This window comes from Carcharhinus amblyrhynchos, chromosome 14, assembly GCF_965287045.1.
Source record: "Carcharhinus amblyrhynchos chromosome 14, sCarAmb.v2.hapA, whole genome shotgun sequence".
NCBI classification, from domain to species: domain Eukaryota; kingdom Metazoa; phylum Chordata; class Chondrichthyes; order Carcharhiniformes; family Carcharhinidae; genus Carcharhinus; species Carcharhinus amblyrhynchos.
The window spans coordinates 44,901,417-44,926,572 of NC_137337.1; positions in this window are offsets into that span (position 1 = coordinate 44,901,417).

The window sequence follows — 25,156 nt, forward strand, 5'->3', positions numbered from 1 at the left end:
GATTCGAACCCAGGAGCCTGGCGCTATGTGTCACCACGCAGCCTGTAATTGTTTAGCTTTAAACAATAATTGATTTATTAACAACAATACTTATACAAATGCAATCAAGGGTTTGACAGAACTGCAATACACATCTATTCACGTCTCCTCCCTGGGGCCATCTGAGGTTCCACCCTGTTCCTAGATGCCCAACCTTGCTCCTGATTGGTCTGTCTTCCCACATGGCCTTTGCATAGGGATCAGCCCGATCATGTGGCCTCAAAGGATTGCCCTCTTAAAGGGGCCATATTACCACACTAGGGGTCATTTCTTAACACAGGAAGCTGAGGGGAAACTGAAATGAATTCCAACAACTTTGAGGAATGTGGAGAGAATGGGAAGGAAGGCTCGGTAAGCCTTGGTTCAAGGGTTGACCAGGAGTCTGTGATTAAGAGTAAGAGTTGGAAGTTTTGGAGACGATTCAAGAGAAATTTGTTTTGTACCTCAGGGTGGTGGGGATCTTAAACTTAGTCCCTGAAAAGATGGTAGAGATGGAAATTCTCACTATATTTAAAAAGTACTTGAATGCGCACTTGAATTGCTGTAACCTACAAGATTTCAGGCTAAAAGCTAGAAAGTTGGATTAGACTGGGTGTTTCCTTATTCGCCCACTCAGACACAGTGAGACAAATAGTTTCCTTACATACTGTAAATTTGTACGCTTCTATTTAAGTTCTGATGGCATTGCCTCTCACTCACCAATCTTTCACGACCAGATAGTAATTCAAGAGATACCTGACATGGGAAGAAGTGTTTAGTAAGTCAGTGGAAAGTACTCAGGATAATGTTGCGGGCAAGAGATAGAGATTGCTTGAAGTTGAGAAGGTAAATTTTGTCCAAAGGGTAAGGAGATATCTCCTCTTATCAGAGGAACATTGAGATGCAGATCTCAGGGAGTTTGATTTAAAAGGACAATGCCTACAGAATATCAAATATTAGCAGATTCACAATGATGAGCAAACAGATGTAACAGGTGGTGACTCAGTTGAAGTAGTTTATTAGCCAGATCTGTGGAGCCATTATGAATGACGTGCATGCATCACCTTCGTCATTCTGGATCATGTAACGGTCCCTAATAAGCAGAATGATAATAATTTCCAGCATGGAAGCTGCAAATGCTGCCTGAGAGGCCTTAGATAGCAGAACGTTGAAGTGTTCAACCTCCATGTGATTCAGATTGGAACAGGTCGCTGTGAATGATTCATTAATCTTATCGCAACTGCTTGGCTTGCTTTCCCAAAGATCAAAAACTACACAGACTGAGGGCTCATTACCAGTCGGATGGTAGATAAGCATTTCCACAAAGATAGTACAGTGCATGTGAGTCCTGCACTAGCTCCTTACAATATGTGCATGTAAAATGCCTTTGGAGCAGTGTAGCAGATTATAACCTGCAATGTGTCACATCTGGGGCCTCAGCGAGATAAAGGCCACTGCAGTTCTCCAAATCTTAAAGAGGAAGCAACAGTAAATCACCTCACTTCCACTGACTAAGCTTCAAGTTGATGCAGGAATAAAATGGACATCAAGGGAAAGCACAGTGGAGTGTAAAGTTGGGAAATACGCAGTTTTATTTTCATACAAGTTAAGTTTTGACTAAAATTGCGTTTTCACATATGTGGTTAGGTGTTTCTGATAGTGGAAATACATTGGATTAGATCTCAGGAATGGGTGATAAGTATGAGTTCAGCTTAGATGTGAGCCAGGATGGATTCAGAAAGGATGTTCCTGATAGTGAGGGAGTCCAGAGCTAGGGGTCATAGTTTGAGGATGAGGGGCTAAATCTTTTAGGACTGAGGTGAGGAGAAATTTCTTCACTCATAGTTTGTGGTGAATCTGTGGAATTCACTGCCACAGAAGTTGAAGCCAAAACGTTATGCGATTTTAAGAAGTTAGATTTGGTCTTGAGGATAAAGGGATCAAGGGATATGGGGGGAAGGCAGGATTAAGATATTGAATTTGATGATCAGCCATGATCAAAATGAATGAGGAACAGACTCAAAGAGCTGAATGGCCCACAAATGGTCCACTTCTGCTTCTATTTTCAATGTTTCCCCCGAGACTATCTGTCACACGTTGTTGGTGACAATATCTGTACAGGAATGAATTGGTGTTTGCAATAGTAGACAGAAACAAAAAGCTTTTTTGACACATAGATCAGGTACAACAATAACATTATTGAACAATGTGGTGGCACGGTGGTTAGCGCTGCTGCTTTGCAGTGACAGGGACCCGGGTTCAATTCTGGTCACGGGTCACTGTCTGTGCCGATTTTCACTTTCTCCCTGTGTCTACGTGGGTTTCCTCCGGGTGCTCTGGTTCCCTCCCACAGTCCGAAGATGTGCGGGTTAGATGGATTGGCCATGTGAAATTGATCCTAGTGCCGGGGGATTGGCAGGGTAAATACATGATGTTATAGAAATAGGGCCTGGGTGGGATTGTGGTCGATGCAGTTTTGATGGGCCAAATGGCATCCTTCTGCACTGGAGGGATTCTATGATGAAAATATATTTGTGCGCAAAGCAGTCCAGGCCTGTGCTTGAACCCACATTAAAATTGTACCATTTAGCACATGTTGGTAGGTACAAAGCCAGTTGCACAAGACTTTTTACTGTTTGTTAGAGCTGAAACATATACTGCAGAGTTTATTTTTTTTTAAATTGTCCAGCCTTTGCTTTCAAGATTAGCCTGTTTCATTCAGTAGGTTTTCAAAGCAATCAACTTCGTAAGATGACAATATTTTTGACATCCGCACATGAAAAAATGAAATTTTGATGAGAATAGTAATAGCAGGGAAACAAATCCTTTGAAATTAATATAGCTGCAGCTAAATTTGTTTTTTACAAGCACATCTGTCGCTCACCATAATTGAAATTTGGCAGATTTGAAATGTTATAAATCAAGCTGATTTACTGCTTACCTTCATGAATCAACTGTTCCTGTTACCTTGTGTGAAATTCCCCTTTGGCGTCCTCATATCGACTTATTTTGCAATTTTAGCATGTCTCTTGCTCCAGCTTCCTCAGCAGTCTCCCCTTAAAAAGAGATCTTATAGAATCATTGTTTTCCTACAGTGCAGAAAGAAGCCATTCAGTCCATTGAGCCTTCACCGACAACAATCCCACTCAGACCCCAACCTGCAATCCCATATATTTATCCTGCTAATCCCGCTAACAATTTAGCATGGTCAATTAACCTCACTCGCTTGTCTTTGGACTGTGGCAGAAAACTGGAGCACTTGGAGGAAACCCAGAATGTGCAAACTCTACACAGACAGTCACTCAAGGCTGGAATTGAACCCGGGTCCCTGGCACAGTGAGGCAACAATGCTAATTTGATCTCCATCTCCATCTCCTTCTAGCTCTTTTCCTCCCATGTTTCTGTCTTCCTTGCAGATCCTTTTCTCCTCACAGCTTTCTCTTAATATATTTAATGAATACAAAGTCCTGAAGCCAAACAGTTTCCTTCTGTCCTACTCTGTTGTGTGTAGATAGGCCTCTACTGAGTCTGTGGATTGGACTGTCTTCTATGATGTGGTGTGTCGTTTACTCTCTCCCGCAAGCACATGGGGGCTGGCATTAATGCCCTATCTGTGCAGATTGGCCAAGCAGGTCTTATAGCTGGTCGTCAACCTATTGAGGGTGGACCACTCTTTCCTTGGAAGGTTGAAACCAGGCAGCAGTTGGGTTGGGTTTGAGACTAGGTACTTGTGTCCAATGATCACTTGTTTGGGTGGAATTTTGTGTTGAAGTTCATTGTGGGGGAATTTTTCCAGATTGACTTTCTCGATGGGCATCATGGACGAGAGGACACAGGTTTAAGGTGCTGGGGAGCAGGTACAGAGGAGATGTCGGGGTAAGTTTTTCACTCAGAGGGTGGTGAGTGAGTGAAATTGGCTGCCGTCGGTAGTGGTAGAGGCAAACTCGTTGAGGTCTTTTAAGAGACTTCTGGATGAGTACATGGGATTTATTGGGATTGAGAGTTATAGATAGGCCTGGTAGGTATGGATATGATCAGTGCAACTTGTGGGCCGAAGGACCTGTTTGTGCTGTAGTGTTCTATGTTCTATGTCATACCTTGGGTGGATGAATAGATCAGCATGAAATGGCATTGGGGGCAATGCAAAATCTTTCTAGCATTTTGTTTCTTGTTGGAAGTTGGTGGCTATGTTGAGGTGTGATGTTTGCCAGGACAGGGAGCCAAGGGAGTGCAAATGTGCGTATATGAGTACAGTTGCACCTGTTTGCAGGTGCCCCCTGTTTTCTCTTTGCAACCAATATTCCCTCCCTCTGGCTTTTTTTTTAAATTTTAGCCTCTCTTCCTCTCATACCTGTTTTATTTGCCTAGATATTGCAGTCAGCAGTGAAGCTATGGCACATCGCTGCTGACCTCCAAGGCAGCTGCCAGGAAGGATGGACTGGTTCGGTGACAAAGTTTTGCCCTTTCCTGACAGCAGTTTGAATCTGGTGCCAAATCAGCAGAGTATCTTGGCACGCCACAGCAGTGATGTGGGTAAACCAATAAGTAGCCAATTATATTGAAGTATTCACACATAGCAAGCCAGGGATTTAAAAACACTTACTTATTTTTCCCTTTTCATTTAAATTCACTGATAGTGTAATAGGGGAGCCAATTACACATGGTATTATCACTAGACTATTAATCCACAAACTCAGCTAATGTTCTCGGGTCCTGGGTTCGAATCCAGCTACCACAGATGGTGGAATTTGAATTCTATATAAAAAAAAATCGAGAATTAAAAATCTACCGATGAGCATGAAACCACTGTTGGTTGTCGGACAAACCCATCTGGTTCACTAATGTCCTTTACAGGAGGAAGTCTGCCATCCTCACCTGGTCTGGCCTACATGTCACTCCAGAGCTACAGCGATGTGGTTGGCTCTCAACTGCCCTCGCGCCCCGAGGGAAAGGCAATAAATGCTGGCCAGCTAGTGATGTCCATGTCCAATGAATGAATAAAAATCAACTATTATGATAGGTTTAAGGGAAGAAGTTAAAATAAAGATAAAAAGCTTAATCGTTATAGAAAAATCGAGCATTTCATAAATTCTTAAATGTCATTTAAGAATTGTTTCAGAGGTGAAGAGGGAGGGTGTACTCCAGGGGGGGTGGTGTGGATGGTTATTGTGGGTTAGGAGTTGTGGCAGTAGAGTTGTGGGGAAGTGCAGTGGTGTTGGCAGACCTTAATAAAATTGGGATGGATCATATTGGACGGGAGGTCTGATCTCGTCTCCTTATTTCTGTACTAAGCTGATTGTGGCCAACATAGCAAGGGGATTTCATGCGTGGTCGCAGCAGGATGGTAGGAAAGTAATTTATTTCCAATCAAGAGCAATTTTACTGGTGCGAGGAGTTGAATTTTACTGGAGATGCACCAGGCACCAAAGACTTACTGTGTAAGTGAAGGCAGTGACTCAGCAGAAACTCAATGCTCAGTCTCTCTGGCAGCCATGGTGAAAGCCAATGTGGTGTGCCAGAGAGGGTGAAGTGGCTTGGGCAACGACAAATGAAGCCTGGAGGGAGGAATATGATGCCATCATTATAGGGCGAGCAGTCAGGGTGCCACTGAGGCTTTGCAATTGAGCACAAAAAACAGGGGAAAAGGACTTGCAAACTGTAAGAGGCCAACTGCCCATGGGCCTCATTTAGCCAGACTTTGGTGCCCCACACTGAGGAGGAAATGCAGCAGAGAGAGTGAAGTGTCATTCTGGGGAAGTGACCATGATCCCAGGGAACACCAACTTGTTGTCCTGTCTCAAAGAGGCAGTAATTGTTCTCCCAATACTGTCACTCAGCCAGTACCCTCCCTGTTTGAAATAACTCCAATTCACCATTTCAACACGTGTATTGTTTATTTACATAAAACTACAATAACAGAGGCTTGAAGTTGCATGGCTGCCATTAGCCTCCAAGAAGGTTCTGGAACAGGAACCTGAGTTCACTAGGGTGATCTCCCACCCTGCTACCTGACTGGTTCCCTGGGTCATGTGACCTTTTCTTGCCAGATGGGTCCTTAAAGGAGCAATCACCATACTGTTGTCGCTGTCAGTCAGCCTAGATTATTGCCACCCATGCAGAGATGTGCAAGGAAGGCCCAGAGTTTTGCTTGCTCTCATTCTACAAGACCATGTGCAATTCCTTCACTGCAAGTTACCAGCCTTCAACCAACCATGCTGCAACCACTGGGGTAGCATTATGTAGGAGCACTTAGACCCAGCAAAGGTATACTTGAGATGGGCACAAAGGAAGGGTAAAAGAGTGACCAATTAACATTTCTTTGCAATTTGGCATGCTTTGATTTAGAAATTTGGTTTGAATGTTTGAATTTTGATGACTTTTGTGGTTTTCAATCGAACACAGTGATAATCATTGACAGAGAGAGGTTAATGTGTGGGATAATTGGTGGATAGGTCATTGGGATTGCAGTATTCATATCACACTCCGCTGAGTGCTTCATGGAAAACTGAAGCTGAAAGGGGCTGTCTATGTTTCTCCATCCACTCCTTTGCTTTCTCCTCATCATCCTCAGCTGGTCGCAACATTCCTGATGGCAAGAGCAGTTCCCTCGTCATAGCAAGGTTCTGCAACACACAGCAGACCTCCAGAAACCTTGGCACCTGTTCTGTTGAGTAATGCATGGTTATTCAGGACAGGAGAGGCATTGAACTGAACTTTTCTGGTCCAGGGAAGACTGGTTTAGAATCCAGACTAGAAAAATTTGGGGTGGAAAACGTGTCAGGACAATTACCTGACTTAATACTGCCACTTGTGGACTTTCCCAGGAGTGGACTGGGAATTGGGTCAGCTGCCAACATCAGGAGTGGGAGTAGCTGCTTAGTGCAATTAAGACTCCATGCAGGGGCCATTTTGGCAAAGCGCTAGTGTTTCATCAGCATGGGAGCAGCACCCACACACCCCACCCTCACCGTCTACAGTGCTTGACAACTTGATTAAGGGGCATAACTGGAGGAAGGTTAAGGGGCTATAGGGGCCAGAGACTCCAAAGACATGTCATGTCCTAATAACAGGGGCAGAGGGATGATAGGCTAAAGCCTCTTTTAGGAATAAACCTACAGAGATTTCATTCCAAACCAATGACCCTTGGCTTCAGATGCCATTCAGTTAGCATTTGCATGCAGCAAGACAAGGACACAATCATCATAGTCACTTGGCTGCCTCAGGAGGGCCCACATCTCCGCTTCTGGCTGCTGGTCTGATATCACTACAGAAGCGTGTGATGACCTTAGCAGGTCAATTAAATGGCTGCCTCCCAGAATGTTGCAAAAGTGGGCCTACTGAGGACATGCACAGACTTGGGATCCCACTGTTGGGAGTTGAGATTCCTTCTGGAAAATGTAGCCCATTGATACAGCAAATGATCCGCCATATCACATTTTGTGTTGCAACTTTCACTGTGCACAATAAGCAGAAAAAAAAACAACTGCAACATTGCTGGAAGTAATTTATGATCCCTTTACAAAGTTTTAGTGGGGAGATTCCTTCCTGTTTCTGAAAGAATGTTCAGCTATGTGAAATTATGAGATGGCATCAGTTGGAGCGCTGAGTTCCAAAATGGCACCACTGGCATCAAAGCAACATTGTGTACTGATTGACATCATGATCTGCCAACTCTGAAGCTCCCATGGACATCCACTGCACTCACATTAGGATCTTGATCAATATGATGTCCAGTGCAAACCATCCCACAAGTGTGTATCTACACCATAGATAACATTTTGGAGAGCTAAAAACATTTGTAACTCCCAAAAACAGGTGCAAATAACTCCAATTTCTCAACTGTTCCATTTTAGGTGCCCCCCCCCCCCCCCCCCCCCCCCAGTTTTCCCTGAAGCTACTCCTGGTAGAAAATTGACAACGGAGCATGGGAGCAACTTGAGGGTAATCTTGCCACGTTCTGACGGCCCATCCGACAATTCACAGCACAGTCAGAAACAGGAAGCAAAAGCTCTGCTGCGGAGAAGTGACAAAAGCAGAAGGAGAGAGCCCTGACTTGAGAACCCCGATTTTTTTCTCAGGGCAACTCCATTCCCCTCTGCCCAGGGATCAGTGCCTCCAGGAAGGGACTGCTGGGTCACCTGAGGACATACCAATCATTGATCCCTATTTAGAGAGACAAACAAGATGAAGAGGCAGTTGATGTACCTTTTGGGCAGATGTCCCAACTCTGCTGGTCACTTGGATTACCCAGTATTCTGAAATTCAATGGACTTCCAGCTGCACTGCTGGTGCGGCAGGTTCACCAACGACAGGACCAGGAAATCCTAGCCTTTATTCATCACTATGCTACCTAGAATTTGTTGGCAATTTTTTTGTTTGTCGATGTACTGTTAATTCGAGCTTTCTTTAAAAAAAACCATGATGCCAGCAGATTAACTCGCTCAAAGCATTATCTGTACCATTAAGGGGAACAGAGAAACAGAGTAGGCATTGGAATACGGGAAGGAAGGAACAGACATAAGCATTCAACCGTAGTGCATTTTGTGAAGGCCCTCGCATTTGGCTTCAGAACAGCATTGCTTTTTGAGTGAGGAAGAGAGAATTGAATATGTTGGTGTGTGTGTTTGTGTGTATGTGTGTGTTGGGGGGAGGGGTGTTGACAGTAAGAAATGGGATGAAAATATTTAATAGAAAAATGAAGCAGAAAAAGAGACAGCAATTCACTGATAAGGTGATGAAATATGGGTGATTAATTGCAGATCATTATCCAGCATATGTTTATCAAGCCTGATAATTTAGTTCTTTTTTAAACAGGGAATCAGGAACTATGAGGGAAAAAAAAGCCCATTCTGTTCTTAGGACATAGTGTACTGGAATGCAAAGCAGGCTTTACATTATTAATGCTTCTCTCTAAGGAGCCATGCACTTACATCATTCTTTTTGCTTCAGTTTACATAAGCAGTCTATCTACATCTGCCACTCTGTCGCTGGGACAGCACAAGCCAATGGACTCTTTCTAGCTTCTTCCTTTTTTTAAATTCATTGCTTTTTTTTGGATTAAAAAGAAAATGTGCAAGCTTTCATAAGCTGTGAGATTGAAAAGGAAAGTTATCTGTACCAATATCTAGTTGATTAAAATTGTATTAATAATTGAATTGGGAGAGGAAAACACATGGTTGCACAATGTTGGGTACCTTTCCAATCTGTTGGTCAAAGTTTCCGACCGTGATTGTTATGTTGGAACTATTTGCAAAATTTAGACAATAAGCTTCAAGTGTTGTCACATGAAGAGTCACTATAAAAACACAGGTTATAGTTTTATCACAGGTGGAGATGTTTAATGTATTAGGTTACAGTGGAAAGACAGGGTTACCTCACTTTTCTGCAAGTCTAATTTTAAACAATAGTTAAGCTGCATTTTATTTCCCCGTTTCTGCATTTGTTTATCTCAAAGGATTAGGTTTAGTGGTGTGTGGAGAAAGAGTGCACGCCAAATCAAATTGGAAGGAAAATAATTATTTCATTCAAGCTCTAAAGCATCAAAGGCACCTTCCTTCTCCACTCAAGAGGAATGAGGCTTATAATGATAACCCTTGCAGAAGGATAAAGAGCCACTGCCGTTCTGAGCGGACTTGCACTAACGTGGAGGTCCATTCATTTACATAATTGTGTTGAGTGCAAGATGCGTTGGGAGCACTGCTGGGTCACCCAGCATCAGCTGCACACTGTTAAAACTGCTCTACCACTTGCAATAAAAAATTGTCTGGAAGAAGCTTTTAATAAGATACCTCATATTGGAGCTCATTGAAATTCCTTTCTGCTTTAGGGATTTGAAAGGCTCATCATTTTGAGCATTGCAGAGAGCTGTATTTAAATGGAACCAGCTTGATTGGCAATGCACTGACGAGATCAGTCATCAAAATTCACGCAGAGCAAGTTTTTGTTTAATCATTTTTTACTCGTTTGCAGGCTGTGGGTGTCACTGACAAGGTGAGCACTTATTTCCAGTTCCCGACTACCCTTTAGTGGTCCTTAATTACCCACCTTCTTGAAGTAGTTTGTGTGGTGAATGGACTCCAACAGTGCTGTTAGGTAGGGATCTTCAGGTTTTGACAAGTGGTTATGAAGGTGGGTTATATGTTTCCGAGAGAGGGTGGTGTATGAATTAGAGGGGAATTTACAAGTGCTGCTTTTTCCCCATGTCTGCTGGCCTTGTCCCTTGAGGTAGGAGAATGGGTGCTGAAAGTGATGGCAAAGAAGCCTTGGTGATTTACTGCAGTGCATCTGTTATGCAACCATGTTATGCCTATAGCAGGAGGGACAGAATGCTTAAGGTGGTGGATGAGATCCCAGTCAAATTGGTTGTTTTGGCCTGGGTGGTTTGAGTTTCCTGAGTGTTGTTGGAGCTTCACTCATCCAGGCAAATGGAGAGTATTCTGTCAAGTTCCTGACTTGTGCCTTGTAGATGGAACCAGGAGGTGAGCCATTCACAGCAGAAGACATATTCTCCATTGGCTCTTGTAGCTACACACATATCTGTCATGCCCAGTTAAAGTCATGCTGCATTCACAACATTAAACACTTAAATATGGAAGCTGATGGAACTGCCTGTATTTATTTCAAGTGTTAAGATGGCTGTCAAAAGGGGAGAGAGGATGGTCACATGATGATTGCAACTTCAACCCAACTTATCAAGCTTTCTGGAAAATTCTGAATTGAATCATATTTGGTGGGGCAGGGGGTTGGGGGAGGGGGGTGGAATCTCTCCTTGAATGGACACATCCAGACAGCACATGGGTGTGGAGTTCATGCCTGCAATTATTTGAAGCTCACTCCAAAACACTGAGTCAATGGACTCCTAGGCCGGAACGTTCTGGCTGTACACACCAGCGGGACCAGAAGATCCCGTCTCCAACCAACGGCAAGCTGCCTCTGCCATCGCAAAACATGCAGCAGGTTGTATGGAAACTCCTACTCCAGCACTATGGGCGGAAGTTTATGAGTCTGGGCCCTGGCAGGTGAGTAAAATCTTGTGAGAAAATATTAGGAGTGTTTCCCAACAGCATCACCATGAACATTATTTCAATGTCCGTGGGCACATGGATGAATGCCCAACAACAATTACAAGGCCGATTAAGACCATTAAAAACCTAATCTGCAGGAATTTCATGCTGCCCATGCTATTTTAGCTCATTGTAAGGGTAAAATGGGTGGATAGCCATGATGTATCTTGCATTCCCTCATCCTAGGATGGGATAGAAGGCCCTCGAGCAGCAGCACTCTGTGACAGAGTCCCTCCTTCAAGAAGATGATCATCAAGCCAGGCAGCATGCCTTAATGACTATCGTTCAGTGACATCCATTATTATGAAGTTCTTCGAAAGGCTAGTCATGGCACAAATCAATTCTGGCCTCTCAGACTGCCTGGATTCACTACAGTTGGCCTACTGCTGCAACAGGTCCACTGCAGACACCATCTCCCTGGTCCTACGCACAACCCTGGAACACTTGGATAACAAAGACACCAATGTCAGGCAGCTATTCATCAACTAAATCTCAGCCTTCAACACCATTATTCCCATGGAACTCATCTCCAAACTTTGTGGCCTGAGGCTCAGCTCCTCCTTCTGCAACTGGATCCTGAACTTCCTAACACAGGGACCACAATCAGTAATGATAGGCAACAATACCTCCTCCACGATCATCTTCAATACCAGTGTCCCACAAGGCTGTGTCCTCAGCCCCATCCTTACACCACCTATCACTGCGTGGCCAAATTCCCCTCCAACTTGATTTTCAATTTTGCCGTTGATCTCAAACAATGATGAGATGGAATACTGGAAAGAGATCGAGAAGCTGGTGAACTGGTGCAAGGACAATAATCACTCTCAATGTCAACAGAATGAAGGAGATTGTCATCGACTTCAGGAAGCGTAGTGGAAAGCATGCCCTTGTCTATATCAATTGGGACGAAGTAGAAAGGATCGAGAGCTTCAAGTTTTTAGGTGTCCAGATCACCAACAACCTGTCCTGGTCCCCCCATGCCAACATTAAAGTTAAAAAAGCACATCGATGCATCTACTTTCTCAGAAGACTAAGGAAATTTGGCATGTCCGCTATGACTCTCATCAACTTTTGCAGATGCACCAAAGAAAGCATCCTTTCTAGTTGTATCACAGCTTGATTTGGCTTCTGCTCTGCCCAAGACTGCAAGAAAGTACAAAGGGTCGTGAATGAAGCCCAGTCCATTACTCAAACCCGCCTCCCACCCATTGACACTGTCTACACTTCCCGCTGCCACAGAACAGCAGCCAGCGTAATTAGAGCTTTGCCTGCATAGCGCATAAGAAACAATACTTTTCACCACAACACTCTACTTTCTTCCTCTCAGGCCGGCGCTCAGGACAATTTTATTCCCCCAAGAATAGATAGATTGGGAGTGGATAGGGCGGGTTAAAACTTTATATTTTTCATCTGTGAACATAATCTGGTCTCAACCTGTTCATTGTAATGGAGTTTTTTTTTCATGCAGGCCAGAAAACTTACTAAGCAAATTTGAGGATTGAATTATTGCAGGCCAACAGGTACTTTTTAGTACAATTAACATCTGTGGGAGATGTCAATAAGATCTTTACAAATTGTTTTAAAACTTGACCTGCTTTAGCTTGAGCAGCGCGGGTGTCCCGGTGCCTAGGGAGCTGGCCAGGTAAACAGAGGTGATTTTAAGTAGCAGTTTACGTGAATATTTTCATTGCCCTATCTGAACAAAAGCTCACTTTATTGTAGCTGGAATCCCAATTACTTCAGTTGAAGTGTTTGGCAGAGTGCGAATGTAGATACAACTTTTTACAACTCTTGAAGTTTTCTCAGTAACAAGTTCAGGATGGGAGGCACATTGGATCAAATTTGCCATTTCAGGGGTTACCTGGCAGCCATGGCAGCGACTGTGGATGTAGCCGGTGCCCTCAATTTATTTGTCTCCCAGTTCTCCCAGGGCATTAGCTGAGATACATTTAGAATTTTCCTTTTCCAGGAATACAGAAGGCAGTTCACTGCTAGATTGTTTGCCAAGGCCAGGAATTATGTAAATTTTCCCCATATTGACCATAACCAGAATAAGCAGGTGCTGGGATTCACCTCTCTGGCTGGATTCTCACATCGACCAGGTGCCATCATCACTCAGTAATCCAAACATGACCACTGTAACCAAAAGATTTTGTAAACTGCATGGGATATTCATTCAACAGGATGCAATTAGAGTGAAACAAATGAAGAGGTTCATGCAGGTCTGCTGCAGATTGGTTGGGAGTTGTGATGATGTCTTGATACGTGTCAATCCAACATTCCAAACCATTTTGTTCCATAAAGCAGACTTAAGGAGATTAGGAATATACCATTCAAATCAATATTCACCCCTGTGAAGAACCCAACAATGAGGCCTAAGAACATTGCAATAGGAGCTACTTGACCACCAGATGTGTCACAGTGCACACCGCTGGAATGTTGAAGATAAACTTCAGGTGCCTAAGTAGAGCTGGAAGCTCATCAGTTCCCATCATCGAGAATGCCCGGAATAAGCGATGCGTACCGCATTCTGTACAACATTGTGCAGTAGGGTGTATGCAGGAGGAGGAGGAGGAGGAAAAAGGGACACATCATCGTCTTCAGGTCAGGATAACATAAAGAAGGAGGTGAATGAAGATGTGACAGCCGTTGCCAGACCAATGGTTAACATTGCTGCCCGGTGTGCGAGGGCTGTTCAAATATTGCAATGCTTCTCAATGTAAAACATAAAAAATAAAACCCTGCAGACTTCTCCCATGGTCAGAACAATGCCCTTAACCCCAGCTCACTTAAACAGTCCTTCAACCAAGATCCACCCATTGGTTATTGGTCAATTGATCTGGTGTTGGAATTTACCATGAAGCAAGAAAATGGGGAAGTTGGCCACCAGGGTGCAATAATGGATAAGGTGTGGGCATGACGTTATTCAATAAACTGTACTGTTATCCTCAAAAAGTTAGAACAATAACACAAGGGTTGAAGATTTCACACCCATGTTTGCTATGGATGTAAGGTCACACGTGAATCAGAAAATGAGAATTCCTTCAATGAGGTCTCATTTTCAGATCCCCTCCACCCCCTGCTGCCAGTGACATAAAGAGATTCCTGCCCAGAAAGGTTGACAACTAGATTTAAATAGATTTTAAAATCATTAAAGGGTAACCCTGTCGCATTTTTTCCCCCAATTTGGGATGGCAAGATTTATAACAGGCTTTTACCCACCAGGGTAGCAGCAGTAAGTACAGCTGCTGGAGGGAGAAGGACATTACTGGGCAGTATTTTGGTAGTGCCCCTTGGCAGTTCCCCTGGCAGTGCCCCCTTGCAGAGCTCCATGGGGGTGGTTCCCATATCCATGAAGGTGGGGGGGGGGCGGGTGGTGACATGGGGCAACTGCTAATGTACGTGTTGTTGAGGTGGGGGGGGGGGTTCACTGCGTGTGTGGAAGGGCTTTTTTGTGTTATGAATGATTGGAGCAGTCTTGCTGGCTTTCCCTGCCCCACCAGTGTGATGGTGTGAGCTGGTGAAGAAGTTTAAGATTCTATTAGTTTGAGGGTGACTGGCATTTGTTGCCTCAAAAACCACAGAGCTGGAGATCTTGTTGTGGGAGTATGCACAGTCAGGTTACTGGCTGCCTCCAAGGAAAGTCTTTGTGCCTCTAATATTGGCTCAGAGAAATAACTGGGTGTAGTTGGTGTAGTTGTGTTAACATTGTTCGACAATAAAGGTGGCCCTGTTTGGGTTTGTCTGGGTTCCCCTCACCCCTGCTTGGCTGATGCCAGCCAATAGCCTGGTGGTCTGCGTTGCCGTGTGGGTCTGGCCCTCCTCTGTTGAATCCTCTCTTCCACTGCCTGGAATTGCAAAATGATTGAGTGCAAATGATGAATCCACAAAGTGAACAGTGTGGAGAAGGCAGGTAATAATATGAGCATCTCTGCTGACATGTCTTTCATTCCTACAGCAGCTGCAGTTGGCCAGTTGAATGCATGACCCTCCCACGCGCCACATCCAGATCTCCTTGTATCCAACAATAGCTTCATCCCAAAATAACAAGATCTCTGGATGGCAGTTGTTGGCACTCACAGCACCAGGGACCCGGGTTTCATTCCTGGCTTGGGTAACTGTTCAGAGTCTGCACATTCTCCCCATGTCTGCATGTGTTTCTCAGTGCTCTGATTTTTTCGCACAGTCTGAAAGACCTGCTGGTTAGGTGCATTGGCTATGTTAAAATTTCCCTCAGTGTACCCGAACAGGGACCGGAGTGTGGCTACTAGGGGATTTTCACAGTACTTCATTGCAATCTTAAGGTAAGCCTACTTGTGACACTAATAATTAAACTTTATGCTTTAAATTCTTGCAAGGTAATAGTTTCCTAGCAGCACCTGTCTCCAGATAGGTAACAGTTTCTTAACAGCCATGGTGATGGACATGGAATCTGTAGCTCTGTAGCCGCAGCCTAGCCACTTCCACCTTTGCTCTGTTGCCCTCGAGCTTCCTTCCCTCTCCCTGGACTCTCCCAACATCATTCTGCTCCTTTCCCAATCATCCTGCAACAGGGAGCCATCGTCCTTGATGGACAGCCATTGACCCTCCACCTTGACTTTCCTGCTGTCACATCCTGTATCTGCCCTCCATCATCCTTCATCTGCCTTCATTTTGCTTCAGCCCTCTCTCAGGAATCATTGGCCTACACCCCCAATCCCACCCCACCCCAAGCAGGACCTGCTGTTCCAAACATAATGCTCCTTCCCTCACTTATCTTGTGTGGTGTAACCACCTCCTTGGACATATAGGACATGATTACTACAACAATGACTTCGCCCTATAAGTTGGAACTTGGCTTCCTTCAGATAACTCCTCCCCCATGTCCCAAACCTGCCAGTGCTTTGAGGTGTTGGCATTGAGGAAATGACCAACAGCACTATCCTCTTCTCAGTCCAATTGCTATACTTTTTGAAGACCTGGTCACCACACTTTACATCTTCTTGCTGTCAGCAGACCACCCAGCTCCTCCTGTGCCCTACCCTGGTGCTGCTGCCTTAAACAAAGACAAAACCTCATCTCAAATCCAAAGATTGAATAAACTCGCTTGGTGCACACCACCTTTAAGCTGCCAGAAAACAGGAGGCATGAGTTTACCATGTGCCATTGGCTTTATCTTGAAGGTCAGACTTAACTTCGGGTCCTTCACAATTAATAAACATTCACAAATGCGGATGAATGGTAAATTCACTACTTGGCCATTCTCATGTTGCCAACTTTACGTCACAAACTCAACCTGACATCAGACAACCGAAATTTTAGATAAGATGGCAGAGAGTACTCCTAGATATGGATTACAGGGTAAGGAATGGATCCTAAGGGCTACGTGTCTTTGTGCAAAAAGCCAAAGCATGATGGCAAGGGTTGTGTGACATCAATAAAAGATTTCTGTTGCATACTTCAGTGTCATGTCTCTGTGATTCACTATAAATACCATTATTTCTGCCACTGAGAAGAGCTGCCTTTGAAAGAGTTGGTAACTGTTAAACCAGATGCATTTCTAAATGCTTAAGATACCATAATTCTCTTACCATCTACTGTAAGATGATTATGCCAGTTAATTTTCATTTGTTTCCAATTTTACATTCTCTTTTGTCCATTGAACATTTTTATTTGTCACCAGTTTTATTTGCCCTTCTAATTCTGCCAGACTCAGCCAAGAGAGTAGCCAAATGATTAGTTCTGCCTCCTCTCCTGATGTTAGCACACTATTCAGAGCTGGATCCGTGCAGATTGCAGTTAACTATACTGTCAACTGTTTATTACTTTCATTCCGTGCCACTCATTGGTACTCCAAACCTCTGACATATGTCTCTAGTCTTTTGTCATTTGTATTTATGAGGCTGCCTAATCCAAAGCGAATGCGATAATAAGAGGCGCTGTATTAATAAGAAATATACTGTCTTCAAAATAATCCCTTGAAAGAATCTGATTCATTCTGATCATCAGCAAGATTGTGGACACCATTTTAAATGGTGTTCAAGACTGACTATGCATGATTTGAATGTGTGGAATAAAATACAATACATAGAGAACATAATCAGATATCACAACTCATTGTTGGCATAACATTTGTAAAAGTCAGCCGAAAGTCTCACTGCAGTTTTATTCACATTGAAAACATAACTACCCAATTCAAACATAATCAAAAGCACCTTGAGATCCTCTGTGTAGCCATCATATGTGGGTTAGATTTCTAAATTGATAATGTTTCATCAAATTATTTTTCCAAAAGCAATTATTTTTAACCAGGCAGACATTTCCCTGTAATTAATTCTTGTTCTCCAACTTTTTCTTTTAACAGATATCATTGTAGAGATCACATCAAACAACCAAGTAACAATACATGCATTTTTCACAAAAATTCAATATATTGTTCTAATAGAGTGACCGCACCAGCAATAACTTCCATCAATATAATCTTTTCTTGTTTCAGGCTTTCAAGATAAGCTACCTATTATAGATATCCAAATTCATTTCATCTATCAGAAGTCACTTTCTGTGCGTTTTGAATGACTAGGTCCATGGTCAGTGATTGGAGGGCATGACTATGAATGAGGCAGGCAACAGGGATTAAGCACATAGCAAGAGAGAGGCCTAAGACCATGAAATTACCCAATAAGATCAAGGTTCTTGCAACTTGTGTGGACAAGAGCAGAGACTGCCACAAGGATGATCAAACTGACAGCAGCACAGTGTTTTAGGGAGCTATTCAATTTGAGGGAGGAAAAAGAAAAGTTTTTAAGTTTAGTTTATTTGTGTTGCAAGTAGACTTACATTAACACTGCAATGAATTTACTGTGAAAAATCTCTGGTGCCTGTTTGGGTGCACTGAAGGAGAATTTAGCATGGCCTAACCAGCATGTCTTTCTAACTGTGGGAGGAAACCAGAGCACCCTGAGGAAACCCACACAGACACGGGGGGAATGCGCAGACTATCCATAGATAGTGGCCCAAACCGGGAATCAAGCCCGGGTCCCTGGCACTGTGAGGCAGCACTGCTAACCACTATGCTATTGTGCCACCCTAAATGCAGTTGTACTAGATGATAGTATCGTTAGAGGGGTAGATAATGTTGTCCGTAATGGAGAACATGAGTCTTGGAGACTGTGTTGCTCGCCCATTGCTAGCATTAAGGACATCTCCTCAGCACCAAAGAGGAACTTGGAATGGAATGGGATTGATCCAGCTGTGTTAGTCCATGTTGGTACCAATAATATCAATAGGACTACGAAAGAGGTTGTGCTGAGAGATATGAACAGCTAGGGAGTAAATTAAAAAGCAGAACCTGTTAGAAATCTCTGGATTACTACCTGAGCCATGAGCAAACTGACATAATGAGATTAGAGGGTTGAATGTGAAGCTCAAGAATTGTAGTAGGATCAATGTGTTCTGATTCATGGGTCACGAGCACCAGTACTGGGGAAAATGGGAGCTGTACCTGCGAGATAACATTCAGCTAAACCATACTGGACCAATGTACTGGCAATCATATAACTAGGTCTGTAGAGAAGGCTTTAAATTATGTAGAAGGGGTTGGACGGGCTTCATATGAAGGGAAATTTGGAAAGTTAAAGAGAAAGAGCAACAGTATAGGGTAGATATGCAAGTAACTATAACCAGAGTGTGTGGAAAGGAACAGCACATACAAACATAAGTGTGCAAAAATAAATAAGAGCAGACTAGGGAAAAATGGTAAAAAAAAACAGAATTTGAGGCACTTCATTTGAAAGTATGCAGCATTTGTTACCAAGGTGTGGCATAGTGGTTTGCACTGCTGCCTTATAATGTCAGGAACTGGGTTTCGATTCCAGCCTTAGGTGACTGTGTGGAATTTTTATGTTCTTCTGGTGCCCCATGGATTTCCTTCAGGTGCTTCAGTTTCCTCCCACAGTCGGAAAATGTGCTTGTTTAGCAGGATTGGCCATGCATAATTTAAAGTTTATTTATTAGCGTCACAAGTAGGCTTACATTAACACTCCAATGAAGTTACTAGGAAAATACTCCAATTGCTACACCCTGGCACCTGTTCAGGCACACTAAGGGATAATTAAGCATAGCCAATGCACTTAACCAGAATATCTTTGGGACAGTAGGAGGAAACCATAGCACATGGAGGAACCTCACACAGACACAGGGAGAACGTGCAGGCTCTGCACAGTGACCCAAGCACAGGAATCAAACCTGAGCCCCTGACACTGTGAGACAGCAGTGCTAACCACTGTGCCACCGTGCTGTCTCTTAATTGCCCCTTCAACTTCAAAGATCTGTAGATTGGGGGGGAATTAGTGGGGTAAATGTGTGGGATTATAGGAATAGGATATGGATGGACCTGGAGAGGATGCTCTTTCAGAGAGTCAATGCAGACTCAATGGGCCAAATGGCCTCCTTCCTACACTGTAGGAATTCTATGATTAAGATGGATGAATTGATAGTACAAATATATATATAAATGACTCTGATATGGGAGCTTTTACAGAGAAATGTTTGCAAAATGCCAATTGCTGGGATCTGGAATGTTGAAGGACTTTTGGCATTTCAGAAGATAGAAGATTTGATTTGATTTGATTTATTATTGTCACATATATTAGTATAAAGTAGAAAGTATTGCTTCTCGTGCACCATACAGACAGAGCATACTGTACATAAAGAAGGAAAGGAGAGAGTGCAGAATGTAATATTACAGTCAAAGCTAGAGTGTAGAGAAAAACAACTTAATGCGAGATAGTTCCATTCAAAAGTCTGATGGCAGCAGGGAAGAAGCTGTTCTTGAGTCAGTTGGTATTTTGTATTTTTTTGCCAATGGAAAAAGGTGGAAGAGATGATGTCCAGGATGGTTGGGGTCCTTAATTATGCTGGCTGCTTTCCGAGACAGCGAGAAATGTAGATGGAATCAATGGTTGGGAGGCTGATTTGAGTGATGGAGTGGTCTTGATTCATGATCTTTTGTACCTGCTTGCAGTCTTGGACAGAGCAGGAGCCAGACCAAGCTGTGGTACAACCAGAAATAAGGCTTTCTCTGGTGCATCTGTAAAAGTTGGAGAGAGTCGTAGTGGACATGCCAAATTTTTTTAGTCTTCTGAGAAACTAGAGGTGTTGGTGTTGGAAAGGAAGAGGAGGTAAAGTAGCTCTGTTAATAAAGGACAAGATCAATGCAATCGTGAGAAATGATTTGGTTCGGAGAATCAAAATGCAGGGACGCTGAGTAAAGAAGTTAAGGATGGTGTCAAATTGAAAGAAAACATGTACAATTCTGCATAGATTAGTGATAACCCAGAAGATTGAGAATACCTTATAAACCAGCAAAGGACAACTACAAAAAAGGGAGAAATTGGAGTGTGAGAGAATACTAGCAGGAACTATAAAACAGTGATTAAAAGTTTTGACAAATAAAATGACAAGAGTAACTGAAGTAAATGTTGCTCCCTTAGTGGATGAGACTGGGAAATTAGACAGAGGAAACAAGGAAATGGCACTTTGAATAATTATATTACAGCTGTCTTCAGGGTTGAAGATCAGAAAGCGCACCCAGAATAGTAGGAAAGCAAGAGGCAAAAAGGAAGGAGAAACATAAAATAGTCACAACCACAAGAGAAAAAATACTAGGAAAACCAATGGAATTAAGGAATGAGATTGTTACCTATTATAATGTAAGAAAGTAATGAAATGCATGCTCAAACACGCAGATTTGGAATGAGGATTGAGTTCAAAAATAAATTTAAAAGAATAAGAATTAATCTCTGACTTGTCCATGGGCAGTGGATGGGTATAGAAATATCTCACATATAGAAATCAAGACAGCCCCAACATGAAATGCCCTCGCGGCCTGACTATCAGCATCTGTTGAGAATCTAATGAACTCATTGGTCTATCTGACCAAAACATTTTCCACTTTCCATATGTCTGGGAAATGTCATACATTCCCTGTGGAATCCTGGAATGAGCCACTGGTGAAGAAGTTTAGGACTCTGTTAGCTTGAGGGTGAAGGACATGTGTTGCCTCAAAAGCCACAGAGCTGGAGATCTTGTTGTAGGAGAATGCACAGTCAGGTTAGCGGCTGTTTCCTCGGAAAGGCTTTGTGTGGCATTTCCCAAACTATTGCACACAAGTGCATAAGGGACGTCACCTATGTGTAATTTGCAAGTGCCCACATGTACATCAACTTGGACTGGGACCAGACAAGCTAGGATGCCAGGGCCATGGGCTTTGCCTGCACAGCTGGCCTGTTCCAGGTTTTGGGCATCATCGATTGCAACCATGTGGCTCTGCATTCTCCATGGTGGCACAGGGTGTTGCTTGTGAACCACAAGAGATACCCCTCCCTCAATGTTCAGACAGTGTGAGACCACGTCATGTGCATTGTGCAGGTGTGCGCCCATTTCTCAAGCAGTGTTCATGACAGCTACTTTCTGGGATGAATTGTGAGGGAGAGCATTGGCAGGAGGGCTGGCTCCTTAGGGATAAAGGGTACTTCCTCAGGAGGTGACTGATAATGCCAGTGTGGATATCAGAATGCCACTGAATGCTTATGCCCTGGACATTTACAGACATGGTTTTTCTGAAGATCTTATCCTTAAATGACAACATGTTGCACTTGGGAGAAGACTATAACATCCTTAATGAGTTCCAAATAACTCTTAGTTCAATCAGCACCTCTCTCAAGGAACTCTGTAGCAATGAGGGAGATGTTGTTTTGGCTTTAGGCTCAGAAAGATACATTTTATCAAAAGTTCAAAAGATTAAAATTTCATATCAATGCAATTAAAACAAACTGTCTTCCGCAAATGTTTTGTGGAAAGTGAATATGTGACAAAAACAAATTGTGAAGGGCATATGGAAATTTTAGAAAACATATCGCCTCATGATGTCAAGAAAAATAAAAGTTAAAACTGACATTTGCTACAACAAAGTTCATGCATCAAAATGAATGCTGGATGAGGAGGCAACTGGTCTGTTCAAGATGCAGTGCCAGTGCCCCAACTGAATTGGGGGGGGGGCGGGGTGGGGGGGCGTGCAGGTGGTTACTCTCCAGCAACAGCCCCCAGATGGGGTCCTGCATCACTGTGGTTTTTTACATCCTGCACGGCCTGGCACTGCAGCAAGGAGCACAGCTAGAACTGGAGGAGATGGAGGAGCACCAAGACTCTTCGGATGAGGATGATGTCGAGAAGGGTGGAAAGGAGGTACCCATGGAGGAGGAGAAGGGACCTCAGTGATGGCCAGGGCCTGCATGGGCCACAGGGCTAGGGACATCCTCATAGCCTCTCTGCTTGGAGATGACCAGGACGAGATTATGGAGGCCTCTCCCATCATGGGGTCTGATATTTTCTCAGTACCTGCAGGAGGTCATCGCCATGGTTGCACCATTCATGGGCAAGGCACTGAAGTGATTGACTGGACGGTGCACGAGAATGATGATGTCTTGCATTGAGGACTCTGTCTGACTCCTGCCTGACAGAGAGCTGAATATGACCTGCCACTGAACGGGATGATCTTGGGGCCCAGAGAAGCTCAATGTAAATCTCAGCTGCTAATGACTCCTCCGAGGTTAGGATTCCCAGTGTGGATTTCTCCACCTCCTGATGAGATGGACAGACTCTCTACTCCCTTTGGCTTCCCTCTTAAATAGAGAATGATGGCAAACTCGAGAGGACTGAGCGTTGATGTGGGCGGGGGGGGGTGAGGGGTTAACTTTCCATGAATGGTAGGTTTGGGGATTGGGGCTGGGGAGGCCAGGAGAGGTGCAACATTTTTGTGTGATCAATGTGGAAGATGGGAGAGACATAACGCTGACATTCTCACACTACCCAGAGAGGAAGCATAGAGTTTGGGTAGGGATTTGCAGAGCATGGCACTATGAAATCACATCATGGAGGATCTGTATCGGAGAACACAACAAATTTTAATGCAAGCTAGTTATTACAATGGTGACATCTCTACTGGCACCTAGCTTCACTCGTGTCCACTAGGTGCCTATCTTTTCTAACTCTTTCTCATCCTCCTGCTACATCTAGGTATTTCCCCATGACCCACAGCAGAGTTTGGGGTAACCTAATGATTTCCATGCTCTGTTGCCTTTGATAGCTTCAGTGGGCATCCCCAAGGGGGCCAGGACCCTGAGGGGCCTTGCCTGCTTTCAGGCAGCACATTGTTACAGTGCTGCCCTCCTCGGTTGCAGGGCTGGAGGTATGTCACTCACCGGGAGGGGAGTGTCAGATAGGCTGGAGAGCCCTGGGCTGTACTCCTGCTCTTCTCTCAGGTACCAGGAGACCTCTATGCTCGTCCACGGGATGGAGAGGAGGCTGGAGTGAGATCCAGGAGCCCTGCCATCTTCTGGCACTGAAGCCCCTGTGTTACCACAAGTGTCTGCACCGTGCATTTGATACTCTGCACCATGGCGGTTATGAGCTAAGCAATAGAGTGGACATCACCCACCATTGAGCGTATGTCCAGCACCAAGGTTTCCATTGCGGATGCCACCCTCACAGAGTTGGCCATGTTGCATCAGAGTGACGGCACCATCTCCTCAGACAGAAGACAATGCAACTCTTCCAGTCAGCCTTGCAGTCCAAGAAGGATATTGTCATCCCTTCCTGGTACTCGTGACTCTGCCTTTGTAGCTCCAGCAGCTCAGGATGATGGGACCCAGGAACACATCAGGGGCTCAGTGGAGTGCTGGGCTCTGGAATCCTTCCTAGTGCTGGAAACCTGAGACGTTGCTGCCCCCACTTGCTGTGGATCATCAGCTGTGATGTGTTCATCAGTGAGTGACCCAGAAGCCTATCTATTCCCATTGAGGTGTGAGTATCTGCGCAGAATGTGGATGACAGCTATGACACCTCTTCAATGCTTGTCTCTGAGATGTCTGCCTCAGAGTTGCTCAAATCTGTGGTATCCAGAGGCAGCGAGGATGGTTTGAGCTGGTCAACATGATTGAACTGCAAAGGAAGGGAGATGGCATTAGTGCGGGCTGGGGGAACACTGACAGGAGGAAGGAAACTCATGTGAGGATGACGTCATGGCTGGATGTGTGAGGCCTACCTCACCCTGTGCATAGATGCGGTTCTGCTCTTTGTCGGCAAGTTCATGGATTTATTCCTCAAAGGAGTTAGAATTTTGAGCTATAGCATCGCTCGCCAGTTGTGCTCAGGTTTGTCCTGTCATAGGAGAGATGGGGAGAGTGTAGGTGGGAGCCATGCCAGATCAGATGGTAATGTTGTATGGCATGCATGGGGGGCAAGTGACAGCGAGAACGTGAGAAGCAGAGGAAATGCTGCAGGGATAATGGTGAGGGCAGTCCGCATGACAAGTGATGGACACCACGAGGTGGGTGGGAGTGTGATCTCTGTGAAGGTATGAAGATGCTGCGGGAGACATGAGAGAAGATAGATTTACCCTGACTGTACAAAGAAGGTCACACACCTTCTACCTGCACTGCAGCCCTATCCTCTAATGGAGTGAACTGGTACTCACAATTGCGGCCACAGCCTACCAGGCAGGGTTGGTCACTTTGCTAGCTGGGTGGCTGCCTGATCAAGGGCAGAGGATCTCCTGCCTCTGCTAAACATCATCCAGAAGCTTGCTGAGGACTCCCTTGGTCAAGCGTGGTATGGTCTTTCAGGCAGCCATCACCCCACCCCCAACCCCAATTGGTACAAGTCCTGGGGAAGTGTTTAAGTAGTGCACTCCACTGACTAGGTTGTGGTGGGGCGAGCAACTCAAATGCAGGCTGCCATGGGCATGGCGTGAAATTAGTGAGAAAATAAGCTTTGTTAAATAGGCTGAATTTATGGGTGCCGATGGCACCAGCAAGATTTTCTCTGGTTATATCACCGGGACTGACGCTTTTAAAAAAATCAGAAAATTCCACCTTTAAAGTGTACAGAGCCCCGAATGGATTAATCCCACATCCTTTCATCTCCGTCTTTGAATTTACATTCTTTGGCTGCATTTTTCAATCTTGTTAAGAAAGTGTCAATAGACTCAACTGGTTCCTGCCTTAAGCTTTAAAATTGATATCAGTGGATCCAGTGCC